The following is a 22,965-nucleotide window of genomic DNA, read 5'->3' as shown; positions in this document are numbered from 1 at the left end:
AGCAAAGCATTTCCAGCCAAGTTCAGCCAGCAAAACTCGTAGATTTTATAATCAACATCACCAATGTTGAAAAGTGGATTAGGTGAATCTAAAAAAAAAGAAATCCTGAAATGTCCCCGCTATAAAAACAACTGTGTATTTTAACCCAATATCACGAATGAAGTAACAATCATAATTGCAGCAAAAATTTGAAGAAAATCATATCTGAGCCAATCATTTCATTATTCCAATATAAACATTTTGCATTTCAGTGATCGAGTGGGTCTTTGTGTGCCATGTGTCCATGTAGACCAATGGTTCCCAAACGTTTGCAGACTGGCACCCCCTTGGATCCCCAGTGTAACTTTGAATGATGTTCATTGGCTTGTTCTATTGTTAAAACTTGCCTCTGATTGGTCGACACTTTAAAAACTCGAACAGTAACAATTGCGGTTGGCCAAAACTCCATCACTCACTACGTCAAGTCAAGTCAAGTCATCTTTATTTGTATAGCCCTAAATCACAAAGAGTCTCAAAGGGCTTCACAGATTATTACACTATATTACACAGACTATTTTTCAGCCGACAAGAAGAGTAGGTTATTCATATGCTATGGAGTAGAAGTGAGTTTTAAGTTTAGATTTAAACATTTCCACTGAGGTTGCAGATCGGATCTCAGGGGGAAGAGCATTCCACAGCACCGATGCCCGGATGGAGAACGCTCTCGAACCAGCAGAACACTTCTTTGCTCTAGGGATCACCAGAAGACCGGCACTCTCAGATCGTAGGCTTCGGACCGGGACATAGGAGCAAATCAGATCTGAAAGATAAGAGGGAGCAAGTCCATGTATGATTTTGTACAATACTAAGAGAACCTTGAAGTCACATCTATGGCTAACTGGGAGCCAATGCAGGTTAGCCAAAATCGGTGTTATGCGATCGTACTTTTTTGTCCTAATTAAAAGCCTTGCTGCGGCATTTTGTACCAGCTGAAGAGACTTGATTCTAGACTTCGGGAGACCAGAGAATAGTGCATTACAGTAATCGAGACGGGAGGTAACAAATGCATGAATTATAATTTCCGCATCAGACTGAGACAGTATTGAACGGATTTTAGCAATGTTACGAAGATGGAAGAAAGCGGTTCTAGTAATTTTCTTTACATGCATTTCAAAGGATAGATCAGGGTCAAATATGACACCTAAATTTTTAACTGAGTCACTCTGTGTGATGTGACATTTGTCAATGTTCACAGCAGTTTTTGAGAATAAGTCACGGCATTTAGATGGACCAATGACTAACATTTTGGTCTTTTCAGAGTTAAGACGCAAGAAATTGAGTGACATCCACTCTTTTATTTCAATGAGGCAGACCTCCAAATTTCCACAGTTTAGTGTGGTAGATTCCTCCAACGGAAGATATAGTTGAGTGTCGTCTGCGTAGCAGTGGAAGCTGATATTGTACTTGCGAATAATATCACCTAATGGAAGCATGTAAATGCTGAAAAGAAGGGGGCCAAGCACTGAACCCTGCGGAACACCGCAGGTAACATTAAAGGGCTCAGATGTCATTTCACCATATTTAACACAGTGCGTCCTATCTGAGAGGTAGGATCTGAACCACGAGAGGACGGTTCCTGAGAGACCAATCCATTTTTCCAACCGTTCTAGTAGGAAATTGTGGTGCACTGTGTCAAAAGCAGCACTAAGATCCAGCAGCAGCAAAAGTGATGAAGCGCCAGAATCCATTGCCAGTAGGAGATCATTTGTTACCTTGATCAGAGCTGTCTCAGTAGAGTGGTTAGCCCTGAATCCTGATTGCATGGATTCAAAAAGGTTATTCTCGGATATGAAAACATTCAGCTGCTGTGCCACTACTTTTTCAAGTACTTTAGAGAGGAAAGGTAGGTTTGACACAGGTCTATAATTACTTAAGATTTCACGATCAAGGTTGGGTCGTTTCAGTGTGGGTTTAATAACGGCGGACTTAAAAGCTGCTGGAACTACACCTGAGGAGAGTGATATGTTTATAATATTTAGAAATGAAGGCCCAAGGACGCCAAAAAGACTTTTAATGAGTGAACCTGGGAGCGGGTCGAACTGGCAAGTTGTCGGTTTGGCCGCATTCACCACCTGTTTGAGATCATCAAGTGACAGTTCACTAAAACCGGACAATTTCCCAGGACAGCCACCCTGTCGTGCATCTGTAGATTTCAGCCCTTTAATATGTGTGGTCTTAATAATGTCTTTAGCAATTTCTTCCTGTATGCATTGAATCTTCTTAGTAAAGAAGACCATTAAGTCATGAGCAGAGTGCGTCGAACTATCTGCGATAGTCTGTTTCCTTGTAAGCGATGCTACAGTGTCAAAAAGGGCTTTGGGATTGTTCTTTTGAGACGCAATCACCTTCGAAAGGTAGGCCGATTTTGCAGAGGTAAGGGCCGCTTTATACTTTAACAAGCTGTCACACCAGGTTTGATGGAAAACCTCAAGCTTGGTAGCGTGCAATTTTCTTTCCAATTTCCTGCATTCTTGTTTAAGGGTTCTAGTTTCATCAGTAAACCATGGCGTGCCTCTTTTAGGTCGTGATTTTAGCTTTATGGGCGCTATTGAATCCAGGACACTGTTAGGGTGGTATTGAACTCATTCAAGTGAGTCAATCGAGCCATTGTATGAAGGAAAGGACGCAACTGCTCCAGGAAGGAGTTCAAAGAGCTCAGAAACTGTGCCAGTGCTTATATTGCGTCCGCTAAATCCTTCAGCTTTTTTAACACTACATTTAGCTAGCACCTCAAATGTAACTAAATAATGATCCGAGATAACGGTAGTACACGGTAACACCATAATGTTTGAGGTTAAAACTCCTCGAGTCAGAATCAAGTCTAGCGTGTTCCCATCTTTATGGGTTGGCAAATCAACCAGTTGATTAAAACCAAATGCATCAATTAGAGACCTAAACGCAATAGTAAGTGAACAGAGTGGGGAGTTCATATGAATGTTAAAGTCCCCCATAATTATAATTTTGTCTGCATAGGTTACTAGTTCAGACAAAAGTTCAGCAAATTCGTCTAAGAAAGTTGTGTATGGCCCAGGTGCGCGATAGATAGTTATTACATAAATTGACAATAGAGAGGACCGCATCATAAGAGCCTCAAACGCCTTGTAATTATTAGAGGTACGAGGATTAAATTTGAGTGATTTTTCAGAAATTAGCGCAACACCACCACCCTTTAAATCCTTGAAAAAAAGGCAGTGCTTTGCAGTTTTACAACTGCACTACGTTCAAACTCCTGGCTTCGAACTGCCGCCCCCCTACCGCCTTCTTCTCCCTCACTGCCACCCCAGATCTTTCCACCACCCCCAGGGGAGCGGTACCGCCCACTTTGGGAACCACTGATGTAGACTAATGCTAATTTTCAAGGCTCCATGTAAACCAAACCTACACATTTCCTGTCAGAATCATACTAAAGCAATAATCCTTGAATCAAAATGAGCTATTAGCATTTTTAACACATTAATTTGACAGATTTGAAGAGGCATTCAGTTTAAATTTATTAAGACAATAAAAGGGATTCCTCTCAGGTCAAATCATGACTGGCAAGGGATCACAAACCTCTTGCCAAGACAATCTCCTGTTTTGGAAACGAAATGAAAGCAGGAGAATGATTGAACTGCTCCTCTACTCTGCCCTTCAACCCCGGGGGGCTAGAGTTGGAAAAAATATACCTGTTGTGTAAGGAATGAAATAAGGAAGGTTGCCACTGGGCCAGGTAACGCACGATTCATTTGAGCCCAGAGGCGACGGATGCTTGACAGACTCATTTAAGTCGTCAGCCGGTCCTGGAAGACATGCACAAACAAAAGACATGTGCTGCCAAGCGGCGTGGCTGGCTTTTGTAGTCTGACACATTCTTCTTTTATGGGACGTCGTCTTGGACGAGTTATGTAATTATAGAGTTCAAAAACACATGTGAGTGTGTCTTGTGGCTTCCCGGGCCAATAATCTTGTTAATACAACTTGGCAAGGGAGCTTAATCCGCAAATGCCTTTGGTTTCCGATTAGCGGGACGAAAACAACAATAGGCTAATGATAAGTTTATTCTGTTCCTAAGAGTGGAAAAATGCAAAGGAGATTCCATAGAATTCCAGTTCTTTATTTATATGATTATTACTCTCTGTTGTTTCTTGTTTTGACATGATTGTCACTATTGGCCAATCGTGTAGCTGTTCTTTGATTCTCTCACCCCCTATTGGCTGATCTTTTTTTTTTGTTTTGTTTTTCTACCTTTAATATTTCATAAAAAAGAAGAGGTTGGGAAGGAGTTGGGAGAAACTGAGTGAAATTCTCTTATCTAATAGCTCCTCTCCCAGTTTCTCCAAAATCTAAATCTTAATAAAGTTTAAACTTAACAGATAACCAGCCCCAAAGGCAAAAATAAATATTGATGCTGATTGCAAATTCCCACAGTGTGGGAAGCCTTGTGGTGGTGGTGGTGGTGGTGGTGGTTTAGGGGGGGGTGTCAGCAAGTTCAGCTTCAGTTCAGCGGAGGTACAGTATCTGCTGACAATACATCAATGCCAATCTTTTTATTTGCCATCAACACAGGGATCACCTCTAGTAAAGATAGAAATTTTTGCTTCTGCGCCTGGAAAGCTGGCATCCTGGGATGACGGACAGAATATACAGAGCAGGAATGATGCCAAATTTATTATGTTTGGAAATTCCATTCATATGCAGGTTTAAACCATATTAAAGCACTTAGATAGAAATTTAATTTACTTCAATTTTAAGCAATTTTCTGGGTTGTATTGCGCAAAAGAAACTAAACTGTGTGGTTTATTTTAAGGAAAACTAATTTATTTTAAATGTATTTTAAAAAAAAAAAAGAAAAAAAAATTTTGGGGCTTTAAAACAAAATTGAGAAATGTTCCATAATATTTCATGCGCAATGAAACTCTCAAAGTTGACAGTTTAACCTCATATCCCCTGGAACTGTGACATCACCGGATGACAAGAACTCAAAACGATGTCGTGATCCGTTGAAAAACAGACAGCGATTGAAGTAATCAACAAAAGCATAGCGCTCATTTCTGCTAAAAATAATTCGAATTTGGCTTACCGTGTCACTGGGGGACTGCTGACTGTTTCGTACAAGATGCTTGCTTTGATCATCAAAAGACCACCGTGGCGTGTACATCATGTATTCCTTTTGGGTATGTGACTTTTCCGTTTGTGTTTTAACCATGTGTCTTGCAATTCATATAATATTGTCCAAATAGCTACATGTTGGCGTGCGGGCTACCGAAGGTTTTGTAGTTTCGTTTGGTTCGTATTAACCCAGTTAGCAGTCAGCTAGCTAACTAACCTGCCATGCTCATCAATTTTTCCCCGGCTGAGTGCGTGTTTGTTGCCGTGTTATGTTTTTTCATGTTGGCTCCCGGTTATCCTGGCTGCCTAATGTATGCTTTTGGGCGGGCAGCCTCCGGATTTTCCGCTCATCTGTCCCAGTTAGTCCTTTTTAGCAGCTAGCTAGCATGCTGTGTCCTGGCTAGTTAAGCCCATTAGCTCTGTGTGTTATTCTTGCCAGTTCGCCCCATTTTGGCTGCTCGCCATTTGTTGTACCATTCCTGCGCCCACCTGTGACACAACACCTAGGCACCAGCTCGGTAGCCTAGATGGTAGGGCACCCGCTCCGAGACTGGGAGGTCACTGGTTCAAGCCTCGGCCGAGTCATACCTAAGACTTACAACATTGGTACTCATTGCCTCCCTGCTTGGCGCTTGGCATTAAGGGTTGGAATTGGGGGGTTTGGTCACCTAATGACTCCCAACACAGCAGTTGGGTCTAAAAAAAACCCGGCGCCGATCGAAGGCGACGAGTCACGTCGATAGCTTCGCGTGACAAAATGATTTCCAGTAGATATCATGTTGATGGTTGATACTGGCTGAATAATAATAAATACAAATACAAAAAATTCTTCACAAAAACTACCAAAACTTTAAACTTGACAATTTCAAACTTGACTGACTTGCTAAGATGCTGGTGTTCTTCACATTACGTCAAAGACAAGACAGACTGTCTTCAAAATGCATTATATCTGAAAATAATTGGAATATACCAATGCCATTATATAGATAGATAGATAGATAGATAGATAGATTATCCTAAATACATGTTTTAGGATTTGGGTATCCCTGTCATGTCTAAGAGATCACATTACAACATTTTACACATGTTTTAATGATGAAGAAATCTTATCCAAATGCACCCAGTACGAAAAATGACTTCCATAACTTAATTAATAGTGTATATATATATATATATATATATATATATATTTATTTATTTTTATTATTATTTTTTTTTCAAACAATGATTTTTAGGAGGTTATCCAAGCAGTCACATAATGGTGGCAAGAGGTGGCATAACCTGAATTTATAAGCATGTTAGTATGTGCTTAGTATAGACCAAAAACCTAAAACCAGGACACTGAATTATCTCATTAGAATCCTCTGACCAGGGCATAGAGACCGACTGGGGTACTGCTACTCGTGCAACTCGCTTTTTTTTTTACTTGTTATCTAAGGAGCCTTGATCCTCAGAATTCTGGCTGACTTGTTTTTTCAGAGAAAGTTATCCTATACCCTGCGACAGACTGGCAACCAGTTCAGGGTGTCCCCTACCCACTGCCTGAAGACAGCTGGGATGGGCTCTAGCACCCCCCTGCGACCCTAGTGAGAATAAGCAGCGCAGAAAATGGATGGATGGAAATGGTTTCTAATATCCCCCCAAGACTTGACTAACACAGCAATTTTCCGTTTAAGTGACACAAAGCTGATTGAATTGTTAGCATTCCGACCAGTACCTCCCTTTTCCACACGGATTAGAAGATGGAACAATGTTTGGGCTATAACTTGAGCCTTCTTTTAGCTTGACTATTTCCGCTCACTTCCTCCCCAATTCTCTTACAAGTTCAAAGAGGTTCCAAGCCTGAAAACTGGAAACAGTATTTGGCTCGAAAACAAACCTTGGCAGTGGTTTTAGATTAGGTGGAGGATGGCAACTGCCAAATTTCCCCGAAAGCCAGAGGAATGGGATTGGAAAGGGAAGGGTGAAGGATTAAAATCCCTTTAAAGCCATCAACTGGATGCACCCTTCAAGTTCCTCTCAACCGCTGTCTGGCATACAAATGACGCATCCTTAATTTAGCCACCACAAATCCCCGTAGTACTAACCTACATCATCATCCCATCATACAGGACTGTCTCAGAAAATTAGAATATTGTGATAAAGTTCTTTATTTTCTGTAATGCAATTAAAAAAAACAAATATGTCATACATTCTGGATTCATTACACATCAACTGAACTATTTCAAGCCTTTCATTATTTGAATATTGCTGATTTTGGCTTACAGCTGAAAAAAACTCAAAAATCCTATCTCAAAATATTAGAATACTTCCTCAGACCAAGTAAAAAAATAATTTTATAACAGCAAAACTAAATCAAACATTTGAAAATGTCCATTGATGCACTCAGTACTTGGTTGGGAATCCTTTTGCACAGATTACTGCATCAATCCGGCGTGGCATGGAGGCAATCAGCCTGTGGCATTGCTGAGGTGTTATTGATGCCCAGGATGCTTCGATAGCGGCCTTCAGCTCATTTGCATTTGTAGGTCTGGTGTCTTTCATCTTCTTCTTAACTATACCCCACAAATTCTCGATGGGGTTCAGGTCAGGGGAATTAGCAGGCCAATCAAGGACAGTGATGCCATGGTCAGTGCACCAGTTACTGGTGGTTTTGGCACTGTGGGCAGGTGCCAGATCATGCTGGAAAATGAAATCCTCATCTCTATAGAGCTTTTCAGCAGATGGAAGCATGTAGTGCTGTAAAATCTCTTGGTACACAGTTGCATTTACTCTGGACTTGATGAAACACAGTGGACCAACACCAGCAGCTGACATGGCTCCCCAAACCATTGCTGACTGTGGGAACTTCACACTGGATTTCAAGCAACTTGGATTTTGCTCCTCTCCAGCCTTTCTCCGGACTCTGGCGCCTTGACTTCCAAATGAAATGCAAAACTTGCTTTTGTCTGAAAAGAGGACTTTGGACCACTCTGCAACTGTCCAGTGCTTCTTCTCCATAGCCCAAGTCAGACGCTTCTTCCGTTGTCTTGAGTTCAGAAGTGGCTTGACCATGGGAATACGGCTATTGTAGCCCATTTCCCGGACACGTCTGTGAACTGTGGCTTTTGATACCTGGACTCCAGCTTCAGCCCACTGTCTTTGAAGCTCCCCCAAATTCTGGAAGCGGCTCTTCTTCACAATTTTGTTAAAGCTGCGGTCATCTCTCTTGGTTGTGCAGCGTTTCCGGCCACATTTTTCCCTTCCAACAGACTTTTTGTGGATATGCTTTGAAACTGCACTCTGTGAACAGCCTGCTCTTTGAAAAATGTCTTTTTGTGTCTTACCCTCCTGATGGAGGGTATCAATGATGGTCCTCTGGACAGCAGTCAGATCAGCAGTCTTCCCCATACTTGTGATTTAGTTTACTGAACCAAGCTGAGTGTTTTTAAGGCTCAGGAAACCCTCGCAAGGTGTTTCGAGTTAATTAGATGATTCAGGTGATTAGTTGAATAGCCTACTTGTATACTTTTTCATGATATTCTAATATTTTGAGATAGGATTTTTGAGTTTTCTTAGGCTGTAAGCCAAAATCAGAAATATTCAAATAATAAAAGGCTTGAAATAGTTCAGTTGATGTGTAATGAATCCAGAATGTATGACATTTTTGTTTTTTTTAATTGCATTACAGAAAATAAAGAACTTTATCACAATATTCTAATTTTCTGAGACAGTCCTGTATATGTTCAGGCATATGAGACGGAGAATGAATGCATAACGTTATTTGTGAACAAAAAACGTTGAAAAAAAGAATGAAAAAAAGAACACTTGGTTAAAGTGTTATCTAGTGCATTTCCTGGTATTTGGTTTTCTATAGTTGTAGGTACCACCAAGACGAAGAGAAAAAGAAATCAAGCCTAGAAAATCCAAAACTGTAATCATGCCCTGCTTGTTTATTTTACATGTGGTGGATGAGCGAACCGTCAACTTGAAAACATCCCAAATTTGATCCTCGATAAATAGTATTGACTGCAGATATGGACAACTGTGTCAGTTTACCAGAGGTTTCTGAATACGCCACGTTTAAAATTCTGTAGGGTGTCATATTTAAACTACTTTACACAAAGCTTACTTAACTCAAACTGTACCACACATCACGCAAGGTGAATAGCAACAACATAGTAAAGCCATGCCAGAACAGAAACAAAGAGTGCCCGTGTTGGCGGCAGCTTTTTCAGATTAGCTTTCAAATCAGAAGGACTTTTCTAGGGGCCTCCGTGAGTCTCCGATATCCTGCTAGCTACGTTTTCTTAGGAGGCTGAGGGGAAACAACGGGCCACTGACCACTCTCCTGGAGCCCCTTACAAAAAGGTCCACATATGTCAATCACTGCCTTAATTCAATGTGAGAAATCAGCAAAGAATTGAGGAAATGATTGTGAAAAAAAGCTTGATTAAAGACTTTGTCACTAGAGAAAGAATTTAGTAAAATCTTGACAAAGTAACACGATTCTCCATGCTTAAGTTATCGGACCAAGAACCAATGAACAGAAAAACCAGTCACACACAAAAGTCAATCAACATTCTTTTGTTTGAATGATCCAGTGACAGAGCTCGCATACCGGTCAACTTAAATGTTTTGACCGGTTCAGGGTGTCCCCTGCCCACTGCCTGGAGATGGCTGGGATGGACTCCAGCCCCCCCGCGACCCTAATGAGGATAAGCGGTACGGCTAATGAGATGAGATGAGATGAGATAAAGAGAGTGTTGATAATATGTAAGTCACTGTAACTTTATATTAATGTACACACATCATTTTATACTGCACTTTTTTTGCCTGTGGTAGTTTGCATGCGCAAATTGGAAAGAGCTGATGCTGGCGATAAGCAGTCACAAGCAGTGAGCAGTCACAAGCGGTCTCAGGTGGTAGCCTCTGGGAATGCTCATGATATGGATATTCCGTCATATGAGGAGCAAGATTTTTCTTTATAAAAAACTCATATTGAAATTCTCATGTTTTCTAGAATCTCAAGAAGTACAACTGCATTTGTTGCACAAAATGGACCAACATCTAGAGCAGGGGTTTCAAACCAGGCCCCAGGATGATGGTTTGAGGCCGCATTTTATATGAAAGTTAAAGGGACATTGTGCATTATTTTCGCCAATAGATGTCGCTGTTCTATCGTGCCACTGAAAACGAGTGCTAAAAGCATAACAGAAGAAGACAAAATACGGAGACTCAAAGTGACCATTACTTTTGAAAAGAAGATAAATAAGATAAAATAAAATGGAAAAAAAATGACAAAAAAACAAAAATGAAACCATAAAAATAGTAAAACTGGGGAAAAAAAAGGAAAATAAAAGTGAAAAAAAAACAAAGATAAAAAACAGAGAAATTAAAGGAAAAATGAGAGAACATTGCATGACTTGATAAGGCACAAGATCCAGGACAGGGAACAAAATGTTATGGAGATTATCACTAAGGTTCCAAATTCGGTAAAAGGTTCAGCTCTGTCAACTGCTGAAGCTTGTTTTTTTAATATTACTTGCTTTCAAAGCTTTACTTGTCAATGAACTTATTAGTAATCACAATCTTAACCTAATCGGTCTTTGCGAGACCTGGTTAAAACCAAATGACTTTGTATCGCTAAATGAGACAACATATCACTTGTTCGTCAAGAAAAATTGATTGGTATCCCAACAACTGTACCTTTGGGGTTTAGATCCTACCTGTCAGACAGGACGCAATGTGTTAACAACGGGAATCTAATCTCTAAACATTTTGATGTCACCTGTGACATTTCACAGGGCTCTGTACTTGGCCCCCTTCTTTTTAGTATTTATATGATTCCACTTGGTGATATTATTCGCAAGTATAATATTAGTTTCCATTGCTATGCAGATGACACTCAACTGTATCTGCCATTGGAGACAACTGCTTCGTTAAGTTGTAAAGATTTAGAGTCCTGCCTTACTGAGATACAAAGATGTATGTCACTTAATTGTTTGCACCTTAACACAGAAAAAAACTGAGATGCTGATTATTGGTCTAGCTCATTGTCGCGATTTTTTCTCAAACACTGCCTTGAACCTTGACAAATGTAATAACACTCATAGTGACTCGGTCAAAAATATAGGTGTTATATTTGATCCCAATCTTGTCATTTCAGTTACATATGAAAAATATTACTAAAATAGCTTTCTTAACCTGTGCAGCCCTTTGAGACATTTTGTGATAAAGGGATATACAAATAAATGTGACTTGACTTTTCATTTTTGTCTTTTTTCCTCCATTTTCCATTTTTTTTGCTTTCTTTTATCCTACTTTTCATTTGAGTCCCGTTTTCATTTTATGCCTCTTTTTGTTCTCAAACATGTTTATCTTTGCTTTTCAAAGTAAATCATTTTCCCCTCTTTTGTCTTCCTCGGAGAATGACTGGGTAAAAATGGGAGCAAAAGGGGTACTTTTTGCTCAATGTCAGTATCGTACTTTGTAGTCTTCAATGGAATGATTTTTGGTTGCACTACACATTACAGTGACATCTAGGTGAGAAAATATAACACTTTCCCTTTAAGAACAGCAGAATGTTTTTATCAGCACTGTTTTTGTAGAAAACCCTATTTGGCCCAACCTCACCCAGATTCTAGCTTCAACGGTCCCCAACTCAATTGAGTTTGAGACCTTTGATCTACAGCAAGTTGAAGCCAAAACAAAATGTGTGAACATCTTTTTGAACTTAGCTTCAAAACAGAAAAATGAAAAATATCACAGCAACAAAAAAGATCAACAGAAACACTTCCCTGTCACACATGTCAATGGTTAGATTCATTCACCGCATGTGCTGCGTGTCATCTAAGAGCAACAACGACCCCTGTAACCACAGCAAGTGATAGGATTGTGTTCTTTGGTCCTCACGTTCAGACTTGCTCACCACGCTCATCACGACAAAGATGTGCTGTGCTTGTCAGGGCTGAACTAATCGGGAGCTCCACTGACGTCATGTGTCAACACCGTGGAAGAATGGGGGCTCATCAGACTGTTTATGGTGGCACGATAGTGATGGAGTGCAAATTCCATCACAGGAACACACTTAATTGAGAAAGAAGCTTTCAACTTCAAAAAAATCAGATAAAGTCTACAAACATTTGAGCCAAAAATGGGACTAACCCTAAATGTGGGTCAATTTGAGCAATTTTGGTTTTTTTTTTTCCCAGAAAACAACCCTATTGTTTGGGTTGTTGTAGACAAAATTACTCAGACCATTGGGTAAAAAATATGAACCAATTTTTTTGGGGGGGCAGCAGGGGGGTGGGTGGGGTCGGTTGTTATTTTTTTAACACAAATCCTCTGTTTAAGGATTTTCTTGTACAAAAAACTAAAACAATTTTGTAGGGGTTGATTTTTGCAAGATTGTGGTGATTCAGGGTTGAGCTTATGACTTTACAGCTAAAAAATCATAGATAAAATATGCAGTCGAGCAAGAAAAAAATTGGTCACTGCATGGAGAAACACAGTGTAGTGCTCGTTTGCTTACACTTTTCTCTGTCACTAAGTCTATGTGTCACTCCTGGGAATGTGATTGTCTGTCCGTCCACATTAGTGGTGAGGGCCCATTAAGAAAGGAAAACACTTCTGTTCCCCTAAATGTACAGAAATCCTTCTATTGTACTTCACCCTAGAGTGCTTTTGGATATTAGGAGAGAAGAAATCCAAGGAGTATCTGGTGGATAATTTAATAGCAGCACATTCTTGTAAAGTTCCAGAAAAGGTCACAGCTTGTTATTCGCACTTTTCCCAAACACTGAAAATGGTTTGTTTTGAACGGGTATGCAAATTATCCTTTCCTTTTCCTAAAACATTGAACTTGATGATGTTGATTATTTAAAAATAACTTTTCAGGGGAAAAAGGAACATTAGATCTCCAGGTAAACCCAGTTTATTGAGTTTTTAATAAATGCTCATTAGATTGTCAGCAATTCTTATATCTAACATAAGTACAGCTTAGGTAGGATATTCAAATTATGTTACCGTATTTATACAAACAGTGAACAGGGAGGTTTAATGTTCTCAACTGCTGATGGGAGGACGGCCTTTATTTGTATAGCCACATTCTTGGATCTATATCAAACAAACTACTGATACAGTATTGTAAAACAGATGTCATAATAAAATAAAGAGTCTCAAGGCGAAAGGATCTTAACCAAATGGTGAAAGATATTTATTTTAAATGTAACCGTTAATTAAACATTAGATTAATAGGAATTGAACATTCGGATAAATGGTAAATATCACATTAAGATTAAATTTCCTTGGCATTATAGAGTCCAAACAGGACACAAGCCACTTTACAGGAGCTGTCAATGCAAAACCCCCACCCCATACAGCCCGTTCCACCCGAAAAGAGGGAGGTGCAGCGGGCTAGATTAGTCAGGATTAGACTTTATCCCCTTGCTAGTAGCAAGAGGATGGCGATAACAACGCTCAAGAGGGCCGTGCGTTAATGTAAGCCACTATAAGAATTATTTGACAATCAAGAGGAGAGAAGTGAGTGAATGGTCTCTAAATAGTGATCCTTTTAATATTTAATGCAGCTCATGTCAAACACAAGAATCAATGCCTGTCATGTTGTCATTTGCTATGATGTCAAACCTAAAGAGATTTAAATAATACAAAAAACTTATTGGAATTTATTTCCAAAGAGCCTGATCATTTAAAGTGCTCTCATCTTTATGTCATCTACAAAAATCGAGGTCCTAGTATGATTTGCATCAGCAAACTCCTTTTCGGGATTGCCATTGTGGCCACTGTCAAGTTCTGAGTGATGGGCAATCGATTAATGTCGACTGCCGGCACCTTGCATGAGAACAAGGTTGCTACTGTAGCACGCCAACAATTGCCAATGAGCGCATACTTTTTTTATCATGGCAATCTTAGTGAATGATCTATTTTGTGCATGGATGAGCCCAGTGGAAAAGCCAGCAACGGTCAAAAAATAAAATTGGGCAGTTAAAACCACACAGTGGGAAGATATTGCTTATTTTTGCAAAGAAACTAAAATCAATCCAATTTTTCAAGTCTTACAAGGTGAAACAATGGGATATTATCAGTGTATAATGCTAGAGAATGACAGAAGTAGAACCACACAATTTGCTGATTGGTTGAAGTACAAAGCATCATCATTTCATCATACAACATTGCAGTGATGTACTACTGGCATTCATTTGAGTGTTATCACCAAATCTGCATGGAGCAAGTCTGAACCCAAAAAGCCGAAAGCACAATATCTCAGTTTAATCTCTCACTCTTGCTGGTGGAGCGGCCTCCGCTGGGGTTGCAAAAGCTCCCTAGACAGCATAAGGAGCCCAGCTCCCCAGCGTTGCAGCTCAAAAAAACACCAACTCAGCCTGTGTGACCCAAATTAGAAACATCCTTTGGATGAGGAGGAAGGATCATCAGACTCTGTCCTAGCTATCAAACAAATTAGTGCAAGAACAATCTTAGATTTACAGGAGTCTTTACTGTTACAATTCAGGTATTTACTTTCTGCATTACTTAACACGTATAACTAAAATACGGTAATTAGATTTAAAAAAAAGAATACAAGTTATTAGACACCTGATTTCATGTCATTACTGGCCATTTGTGAACCTGAATACATGGTTTTACAAATCTGAGCCTGACCAGGAGATATCCATAAAATAGGAGCTTGATTTGGGAGTGGCACAAAGCGACCCGCTTTGCCTGACAATGAGGGCGATCAATAGTGTGGAGGCAGATGGAATGATAAATGATCGTGGGTGATTAAAAGAAGCTTTAATCTGAAAAAGTTGATCATCCAACAAATTAAAAGCACTTTCACTCTAAGTCTCACGGTTTTGCCAATAAAAGTATTATTGAAGTGGACCTGCAGATCGGCCAGGATCCGAGGTGTGAACAATGAATTATAAGAGGCCATCACTGATTGGGTTCTGACAGACCCCCTACATGTTGTGTAGATATATATCTATAGAACAGAAAAAAACCTTTACACAGTGCAATACAATTTTGCTGTTCTGATTGAATCAGAATATTTGCTAATGTTGCATGTAGTATCAATGGTCATGACTGGCAAATGGATTTGATTTGGATTTGGTTAATTACTATTCAACTCATCCAATGCTGCGATTGAGTGGCATGGAAAAAAAATTGAACTCAACATGGGAAATTGATGGAGGAGACATAATCAATCTGGCCTAAAAGCTTTCCAAAATAACCGCCTCTATATCTTTGCAATCAGCGTGTATTGCTGTGGCAAAACTAACCAGCTTGCTCAACAATCAACACAATCCCGTCACTTTGTCCAAACAACGTCAATGAATTGAGAACAACATTATGAAAATAATCTGGAGTGATGAAAGGACTTATGTTTACAAACAACCAAAGTAACCTGACATAGAATTTATTTGTGCATTTTGGACTTTCAAAATAATTTTGTATTCATGACATGGGAATGACAGGTTACAGTAATTCCGGCCACATTCAGCTTTGTCATGGCTCCCAATGTGAACTAATCATTCATGATGTGCACTTTGATAGATTGGGACACATTTTAGAAGTGCCTTTTAATCACGATTATAATCAGCTGTGATGGCAGGTCAAAGTTCAAGATTGAACTTTTCACACTGGAATTTGAAGTGGCAACAAATGCTCAGATAGCACAGTTAAAACTAAAGGTCCATTCCAGTTCAATTTTGTCTTTATCTGACCTTTGCTGGAGACAAAGAAGAATGGGAACCACTGCCTTGGCGGCACAAGCCATGTTTTTTCTTTTTCCCTCTCCATCGGCTGAAAAAGCATGATGGAGAAAGGGATAGAGAGCTTTTCCGAGAAGGGGGCGTCGTTCTTTAACACACAGTCCCTCTTTCTTTGGTAATTAGAAATGAGTTTCTCTTGTCAAAAATGTCCTTTGTTTTGATTTATTTTCTTTGCCATGTAAATAAATTGTAGTGTTAGAATCAAACCACATTGCATGATCTATTTGTGTGTTTACATATTTTTCTTTTAGACCATTACATCATTGTCAATATCAGGGAACGACAAAATTTAAAATTTAAAACTAAAATTCAATATGTTGTGAGAATTGCTTCCTTCTTGATACTACAGAGATAAAAGAGGCTATTTTGGGAAATAATTCTGGTGGGAAATCGTGAGTACAGTCATCCCTCGGTTATCGCGGTTAATGGGGACCGAGACCACCCGCGAAAACTGAAAATCCGCGAAGTAGCGGCGCCCCTTCAAAAATGCGAAGCGGTAACTCACCATGACTAAGCATTGTGTCAGGGCCTCCCCCTCCCCTTCACAATAAGAGTGTACACACCGTGTCCTCAGTTGACATAAGCTCGCGCTCAATGGCATCAAGTTAATACAGTAAATGCTTTTATTGAGAAGGTAAGGTATATATTTTTTAGACCCGCGAAGCTCTGAACTCGCGAAAGTGGAACCGCGAACTAGCAAGGTACCACCGTATCACCGTTTGGCTAAATCGGTAACCACCTAACTAGATTCTGAACCAACTAAATTTAGCTTAAGGCAATTTTCTCTGCATATGTTGAGAAGCTTGTGACTACAAATTTGATTGAGTTAGCATCTCTAGCTGACCCAAAACTGCACCAGAGGGAAAACACGCAGCGTCTGGCTCCTAAAGAAGAGGCCTTGTTTCATTCATCATCCATCCATCTTTTCATTCATTTACAGTGAGCTGCCTCAAATTCCCTAGAGAGAGCATTAGCAGGTGGCCAACGATACCATGCCACTCCTTCCCTAAGAGGGGGAAGAGTGAAAAGAGAACAACAACGTGATTGCACTATCAGTTACCTATTCAACTGCGTGCACTGATCCCATTCTGATTCCAGGTCAACAGAGTGCTTCGGAGGATGCCGATGAATCTCCCAGGAATTGGATGAATGATGGCCCAAACTTTGGGGGAAGTGTATTGAATGCACAAAACAACTTGTATTGAGTGGTTGTGATTGATGAAAATAGAACAGAATTGGATCATACTGAACTTGCCCAAAAAAATAATGGAAGCTAGTTGACTGAAAAATATTGATTTAAAATGTGAGAGTAGAAAGGCTAAATGTATTTAAAGTGGATTAACTAGATCACTGAATCAAGCATTTATGAATGCTTCCATCATATTGAAGTCACAGGAAATAAATTATGTCCTTTAATTGTCGTACAAGCATAACAAAATTGTATGGCTTCTTTTCCAGTGTCAGTAAAACACAAATAAAGGTAAACATGTGCAAAATAATAAAAACGTCAATCAACAACATATTAATGATATATAATAGCTATGTGCATATTCACAGTGACAGTTATGCGAAAACTGGGCGAATGATAAAGAAAAATTAAAACAAGGGAAATCAACAAAAATAAAAACAACTTATCTATTTTTTTTCAATTAAAAAAATATAGATATATATTATGAAATGGGTTTATTCAATTTTCCTTTATTTTGTTAATGCAATATTTTTCTACTTTTTCTAGTGTATTTCTTGCAATTCTTGAGTGTGGCATTTTTTTGTTTAATACACGAGAAACAAAAAAAAACGTTGTGTATAACGCTAAACACAACTATGAACAGTTGTGAGCACAACGGCATGTGTTCAAGAGATATACTGTATGTTGATTAATGATACAAAAAACTTTGTATGGACATTAAGGGGACATTGTGTATTATTTAGTGCCTCCTATGTGTAGAAAAACTCCATTAAAAAAAACATTATTGATTTAAATAATAAAAAATAGATGTTTTATATAGCATGATTTAGGGAGCTGACATGGTTGTCTGTCATCTTGCTTCCACAGGTAAAAAAAAAACTTGTGAAAGGCTGTGCAAAAAAATTCAAGGAAAATGGTGTGGTTTGGTCACTAAGTCCCAGTAGTTTGTATTTTTCCTTGTGGTTTGTAGCACTTATTTTCGGTTGCACTACATTACAATGATATGTCATGGTAAATATTACACAGTACCTCTTTAAAGCTTTTCTAACAAGGCACTTTATGTGATTTGCTACAGCAATAGCATATGGCAATAGTGATAGCATTATTTTGTTCAATGAGGAGATGTGGGTGGGATTACTGTGGGCTCAACACAACTCCAACCAACAGGCTTTCAAATCCCTACTTGTACCTTCACTACATTGACTCATTCACAAAAAAATGAGCCATTTATCAGTTATGCAGGCTTTTATGTTACTTCAAAAAGCTGCGTAGGCATTCCGTACACGGACAACAATAAAAAACAGATAACAAGCCATTCATCCGTTTTCATACAGTGGACTGAGCGAGCGGGCCGACAAGTCAAAAGCGATAAGTTGCTGTCACTGAAATTCTCTCGGAAGGGAAACAAAACGACGCTTGTGTGACGATTGTTGGGATGCCCTGGCAAAGAGGCAAAAATCCATTCCGCATGGTGCGCTCATTGTTTCTGTTGGCACACTCAGAATATAGATCATATCTCATTATCTTGTTGCTCATCTATCTTCCACTCGGGGATTATTTGAAAGCACCGGTGCACAAACGTAAGATCATGGTCCAAATTGGAGTTTATTTTTATTGGGTCAGGGCAGCTGTTTGATTTGCCCAGCATGGTTTTTATTCATAATTTCTGTATAGAACTTTCCCACAAACCTTTCAGTAATCGTATAACTGTTGGATCATCATATTTTTTTATCATGCATGAACAGTGTTGGGAATAATGCCGCTATATCAGTAACAGGGTAATCAAATTATTTTTTACACCGTTTCAACGCCGTTATCGTTACCGTCGATCATAAGCGGTGCATTACTTTAGCTGCTGAACACCAACAGTGCCGTGTCCCTGAACACCAGACACCGTTTTCAGCGGTGCGGTTTATCCCCTCTCCTCAGAGTCATCTTTTGAGATTGTGTCACCATTCAAAATAAGAGCTAATGCATAGTTGGATAGTGATTACCAATATAGTATTTACTAATGCACAGAAATAAAAGGCGAATAAGAGCCAAGTCCAGGAAAAAAAAAATTGAGCACCCCAAATCGTGTCGTTTATGAACGAAACGTCTCTCAAAGCCGGCTTTTGGATGTGAACGAAGGGGGGGCGCTCCCCACCAATCAACAGCTGGCTCCCTCCGAAACGTCTTTTTTCTCTCTTATGATTGGTCGATATGTACTTTTGGGGGATTCTGTGTTGCTGACTTTGAACTTGGTGAGCAAAAAAAAAGGTTAGTGTTGTTTTTTCTAATTTATCTTTTTTTTCGGTGCAGATTTTTAAATAATCTAGTTATATTTCCTATGTTTTTCAGTGCTCATGTGTTTATATAAAAATGTAAAGTTCATATTTTCTTTTTGTTTCCCTTTTTTTCATTTTGATGTGTATTTTTCTTTTTTTTCCCCATTTCTGTCTTTTTTCTTTCATTTCCCCAGTGTTCAAGTTATTTTGTTGATAGTGTCAGATAATATATGGTAATGTAGGGATTAAAGCAACAAAAAACACCTAAGAGACGGCTCTTTTAAGTGAGCCGAGGCGATAAAAAAAAAACACTTCTCTAAAAATAGTTGGAAACACTAGTTCTTTAAGTAAACTCCGGTCAAAAAAGGCCCCGCAGTGTTTTGTATTTGCTCAGAAAATTTCAAATTCTTTGACCGACTTATTTTTTATTTTTAAAATAACGAAAACATTTACAGTAATTTCCCTGGTAACTAGTTACTTTTACTATAGAGTAATTCAGCTAAATGGTAAATGGTCTTCATTTAAATAGCGCTTTTCAAGTCAATGAAGACCTCCCAAAGCGCTTTACAATTGTGCTCCACACTTACCCATTCACACACACACTCACACCCCAATAGGGAGTCAGCCATGCAAGGCGCCTACCTGCTTATTGAGGGCATTAGGCATACTCATCACTTCTTCCAAAAAGTAACTAAAACAAATAGCTTTTTTTAAAGTAACAAGCCTAACACTGTATGAGTATGAAACGTAATATTGACACCAACATTTAAATATAAAAGCGTCCATTTTTTGTAATCGGCAAACAGTAAATTCCAAACACCTTCACGGAAAAAAAATATTAATGTCACTATTTTTTTACAAAATAAATGTTAAAAGGACAGTGTGTGTAATATTCAGTGCCTACCAGTGGTAAATAACACACACAAAAAACACCTTCATTCAGTTTAAAAAATAAAATAAGTATATATATATATATATATATATATATATATGACTACTAGGCACAAAAAGATAAACTATCTTATAAGAGTAAATTTATATAAAAACTCATAGGTCAAATTTTTAAAATTTCTTTTACATAATGGAATCCATACGAAAGGTCGCTGCCACATTTGTCCGCCATCTTGTTTCTTGCTGTGGCACTGGTTTTCATTCTCATTAGACAATAAGTGCCATCTAGTGGTGAAATATTACACACTGGGGCCTTAGTGTTAAAATATTGGAACCTAATGGACGAAATAACTGAAATTACAATTCTAAGCAATCGAAAGTCCGTTTTTATTGTATAGCACTTATGCAAGCAGCATTGCAACATGCAGGTTAAAAAGGACCAACAAAAAATAATTACGTCAACTTAAAGGGACTGTGTGTAGATCAGGGGTGTCATACCTACTTTTTTTTAACGTAAAGGGCACCCAATTTGAAATGCATTTCTAAAAATAACAACTTATGCTACTACTAAATTGTTACTATGTTATCACTTGGTGATTTATTGGAAGTAGGGTAAAATGGAATCAGTCAACCACTATTTTTTTTTTTACTAGAACTGGTGAGATATCAGAATAGGTCCACGGGCAGCTCAGCCGTCCATAGTGGGCACCCTGTTGCACGCAGGCACCACGTTGGAGACTCCTGGTGTAGATGTCGCTATGTCGTTCATATTGAAACAAGTGCTGAAAAGCACAGGGAAGAATACGAACTATGGAGACTCAAACTGACAAAACAGCCCCATTTTTCTTCTCTTCTCGCCAAGCTGTTAGTGAGGTTTTTGTGTTTTTGTGTACATGAAGCAGCAAGATTGTCGACAATTACAGTATGTCTGATACATATTGGTGAGGCTCATGCTATGTAAAATATATGGATATTATTTTACCTGCAAATACCTCGCACATTTATGTGAGAATTTAAATAAAAAGCAAAAAATAAATAAACTAACAGTGTTAGAGGTGCTAATTGATAAACATTGTCCCTTTGAGGCTATGGCTCAGAGAACCTATTATTTTAATAATTGATAAAAATATTAATCATTTTCTTAGTTGGGTAAAATGAATGTATTTAATTTAAATCCATCTGTTTCAAAACGTAATCTTAAGAATATATATCTGAGTAAAAAACATAGATGTGGGATAATATAGTTACAGTTTTGGTATACAGTGTTAGAAAATAAGCAAAAATAAATTCGATTTTTATATATTTCCAATAATGACCCAAGCAAGTTAGAGGATTGTTTAAACATAATAATAATTTGACCAACGCATTTTGGCACCGACATCAACGAAATGTTTGATTCAACAAAAAGATAATTGGTTTTCTATCATCGAGACATCTGGTAAATTGCTGAATTTGTATTTATTAATTTTATTTATTTACAGTGCGTATTTTGAGCCTCCTAGTGGTTAAAAAAACCCATTCATTAAAAAAATATATATATTGTTTTAAATAATATGCAAAGATAAAAGTGAACGTGCATTTTTTTTTAAACCTCGAAGGTTGAAAACATTTCTATTGATCTTACATAACAAGAGCCTCATGTACATGATTGTCTGCAATCCTACTGCTACGGATACCCAAAAAAAACAAAAACCTTGCGAAAAACTGGGCAAAAAAGAAAGAAAATTGGTCACTTTGGGTGTCTCTAGTTTGTATTCTTCCTCGTGCTTTTAGAAGTTGTTTTGAGATTCACTACATAATACAGAAACATCTTGTGGTCAAGAATGTGTGTCCTTTTAATGAAATTGCTGATAGGATCGAATGTGCATTGAATAGATTGCCACTTTCTTCATGATTGGTACCTCTGGCCATGAGTGCAGCATCACAAATAAACTGGAGCCTTGGACTCGGAAGACACCAACACTGATATTTGCAGCTTTATGCCCATTTGGGCTTTGGTGGGTGACTTTTGAAGTTTTTTATTCAATCAACAAATACAAGTCAGGTAACCTTCTAGCTTACGAATGATCTATATTTCATGTTGACACCATCTGTGTATTGTTTGTTATTGCAACATCCATTGCAGCCTGGTCATCCAGGAAAGGGGATTGCCTCATGTACAGTCCCTTCCCAAAGTGTTTTCATTTTCCTCATGTTGAGGTTTTCCTTGCCCTCATGTTGGTTTTAGATCAGGGGACGTTGTAATACCAGTCTGTTGTTTGCAAATATATGTGGTCTGTGCAGCCCTTTGAGACTCCTTGTGATTAAGGGCTGTACAAATAAACATGACTTGACTTTTTGCACAGCACTGAATAGGGGTTAAATCTGGCAGATTTTATTTGAGTTTGTATACTTCCTTGAGCTTTGAGGACTCATTTTCAGTTGCACTACACAATGCAGTGACATCTGGTGGTCAAACAACACAGACTGTCAGGAGGTAGAGTGCTCGTCTTGGGATCAAGAGATCGCAGGTTCGATTCCTGGCTCCTCAGTGTTATATGTGTCCTTGGGCAAGAAACTGAATCCCCAATGCCCCCAATAAGCAGGTCCGCACCTTGCATGGCTGCATGGCCGCTATTGGGGTGTGAGTGTGTGTGTGTGTGAATGGGTAAGTGTGAAGCACATTGTAAAGCGCTTTGGGAGGTCTTCATTGACTTGAAAGGCGTCATATAAAAGCAGA

At 38.8% G+C, this 22,965-nt stretch overlaps 1 protein-coding gene across 4 annotated transcripts in view; it reads right to left on the bottom strand.

Annotated features, from left to right (window-relative positions):
* Positions 1 to 22,965, bottom strand: part of LOC148359591 (LIM and calponin homology domains-containing protein 1-like) — a 74,399-nt gene that overhangs the window by 50,591 nt on the left and 843 nt on the right. The gene's annotated exons all lie outside the window — the stretch shown is intronic.

Source organism: Urocampus carinirostris, chromosome 9 (genome assembly GCF_059441175.1).
Source record: "Urocampus carinirostris isolate Australia breed hairy pipefish chromosome 9, RoL_Ucar_1.0, whole genome shotgun sequence".
In the NCBI taxonomy this organism is placed as follows: domain Eukaryota; kingdom Metazoa; phylum Chordata; class Actinopteri; order Syngnathiformes; family Syngnathidae; genus Urocampus; species Urocampus carinirostris.
Note: the sequence above shows the minus strand (reverse complement) of the source record. Positions and strands in the feature narration are given on the sequence as shown.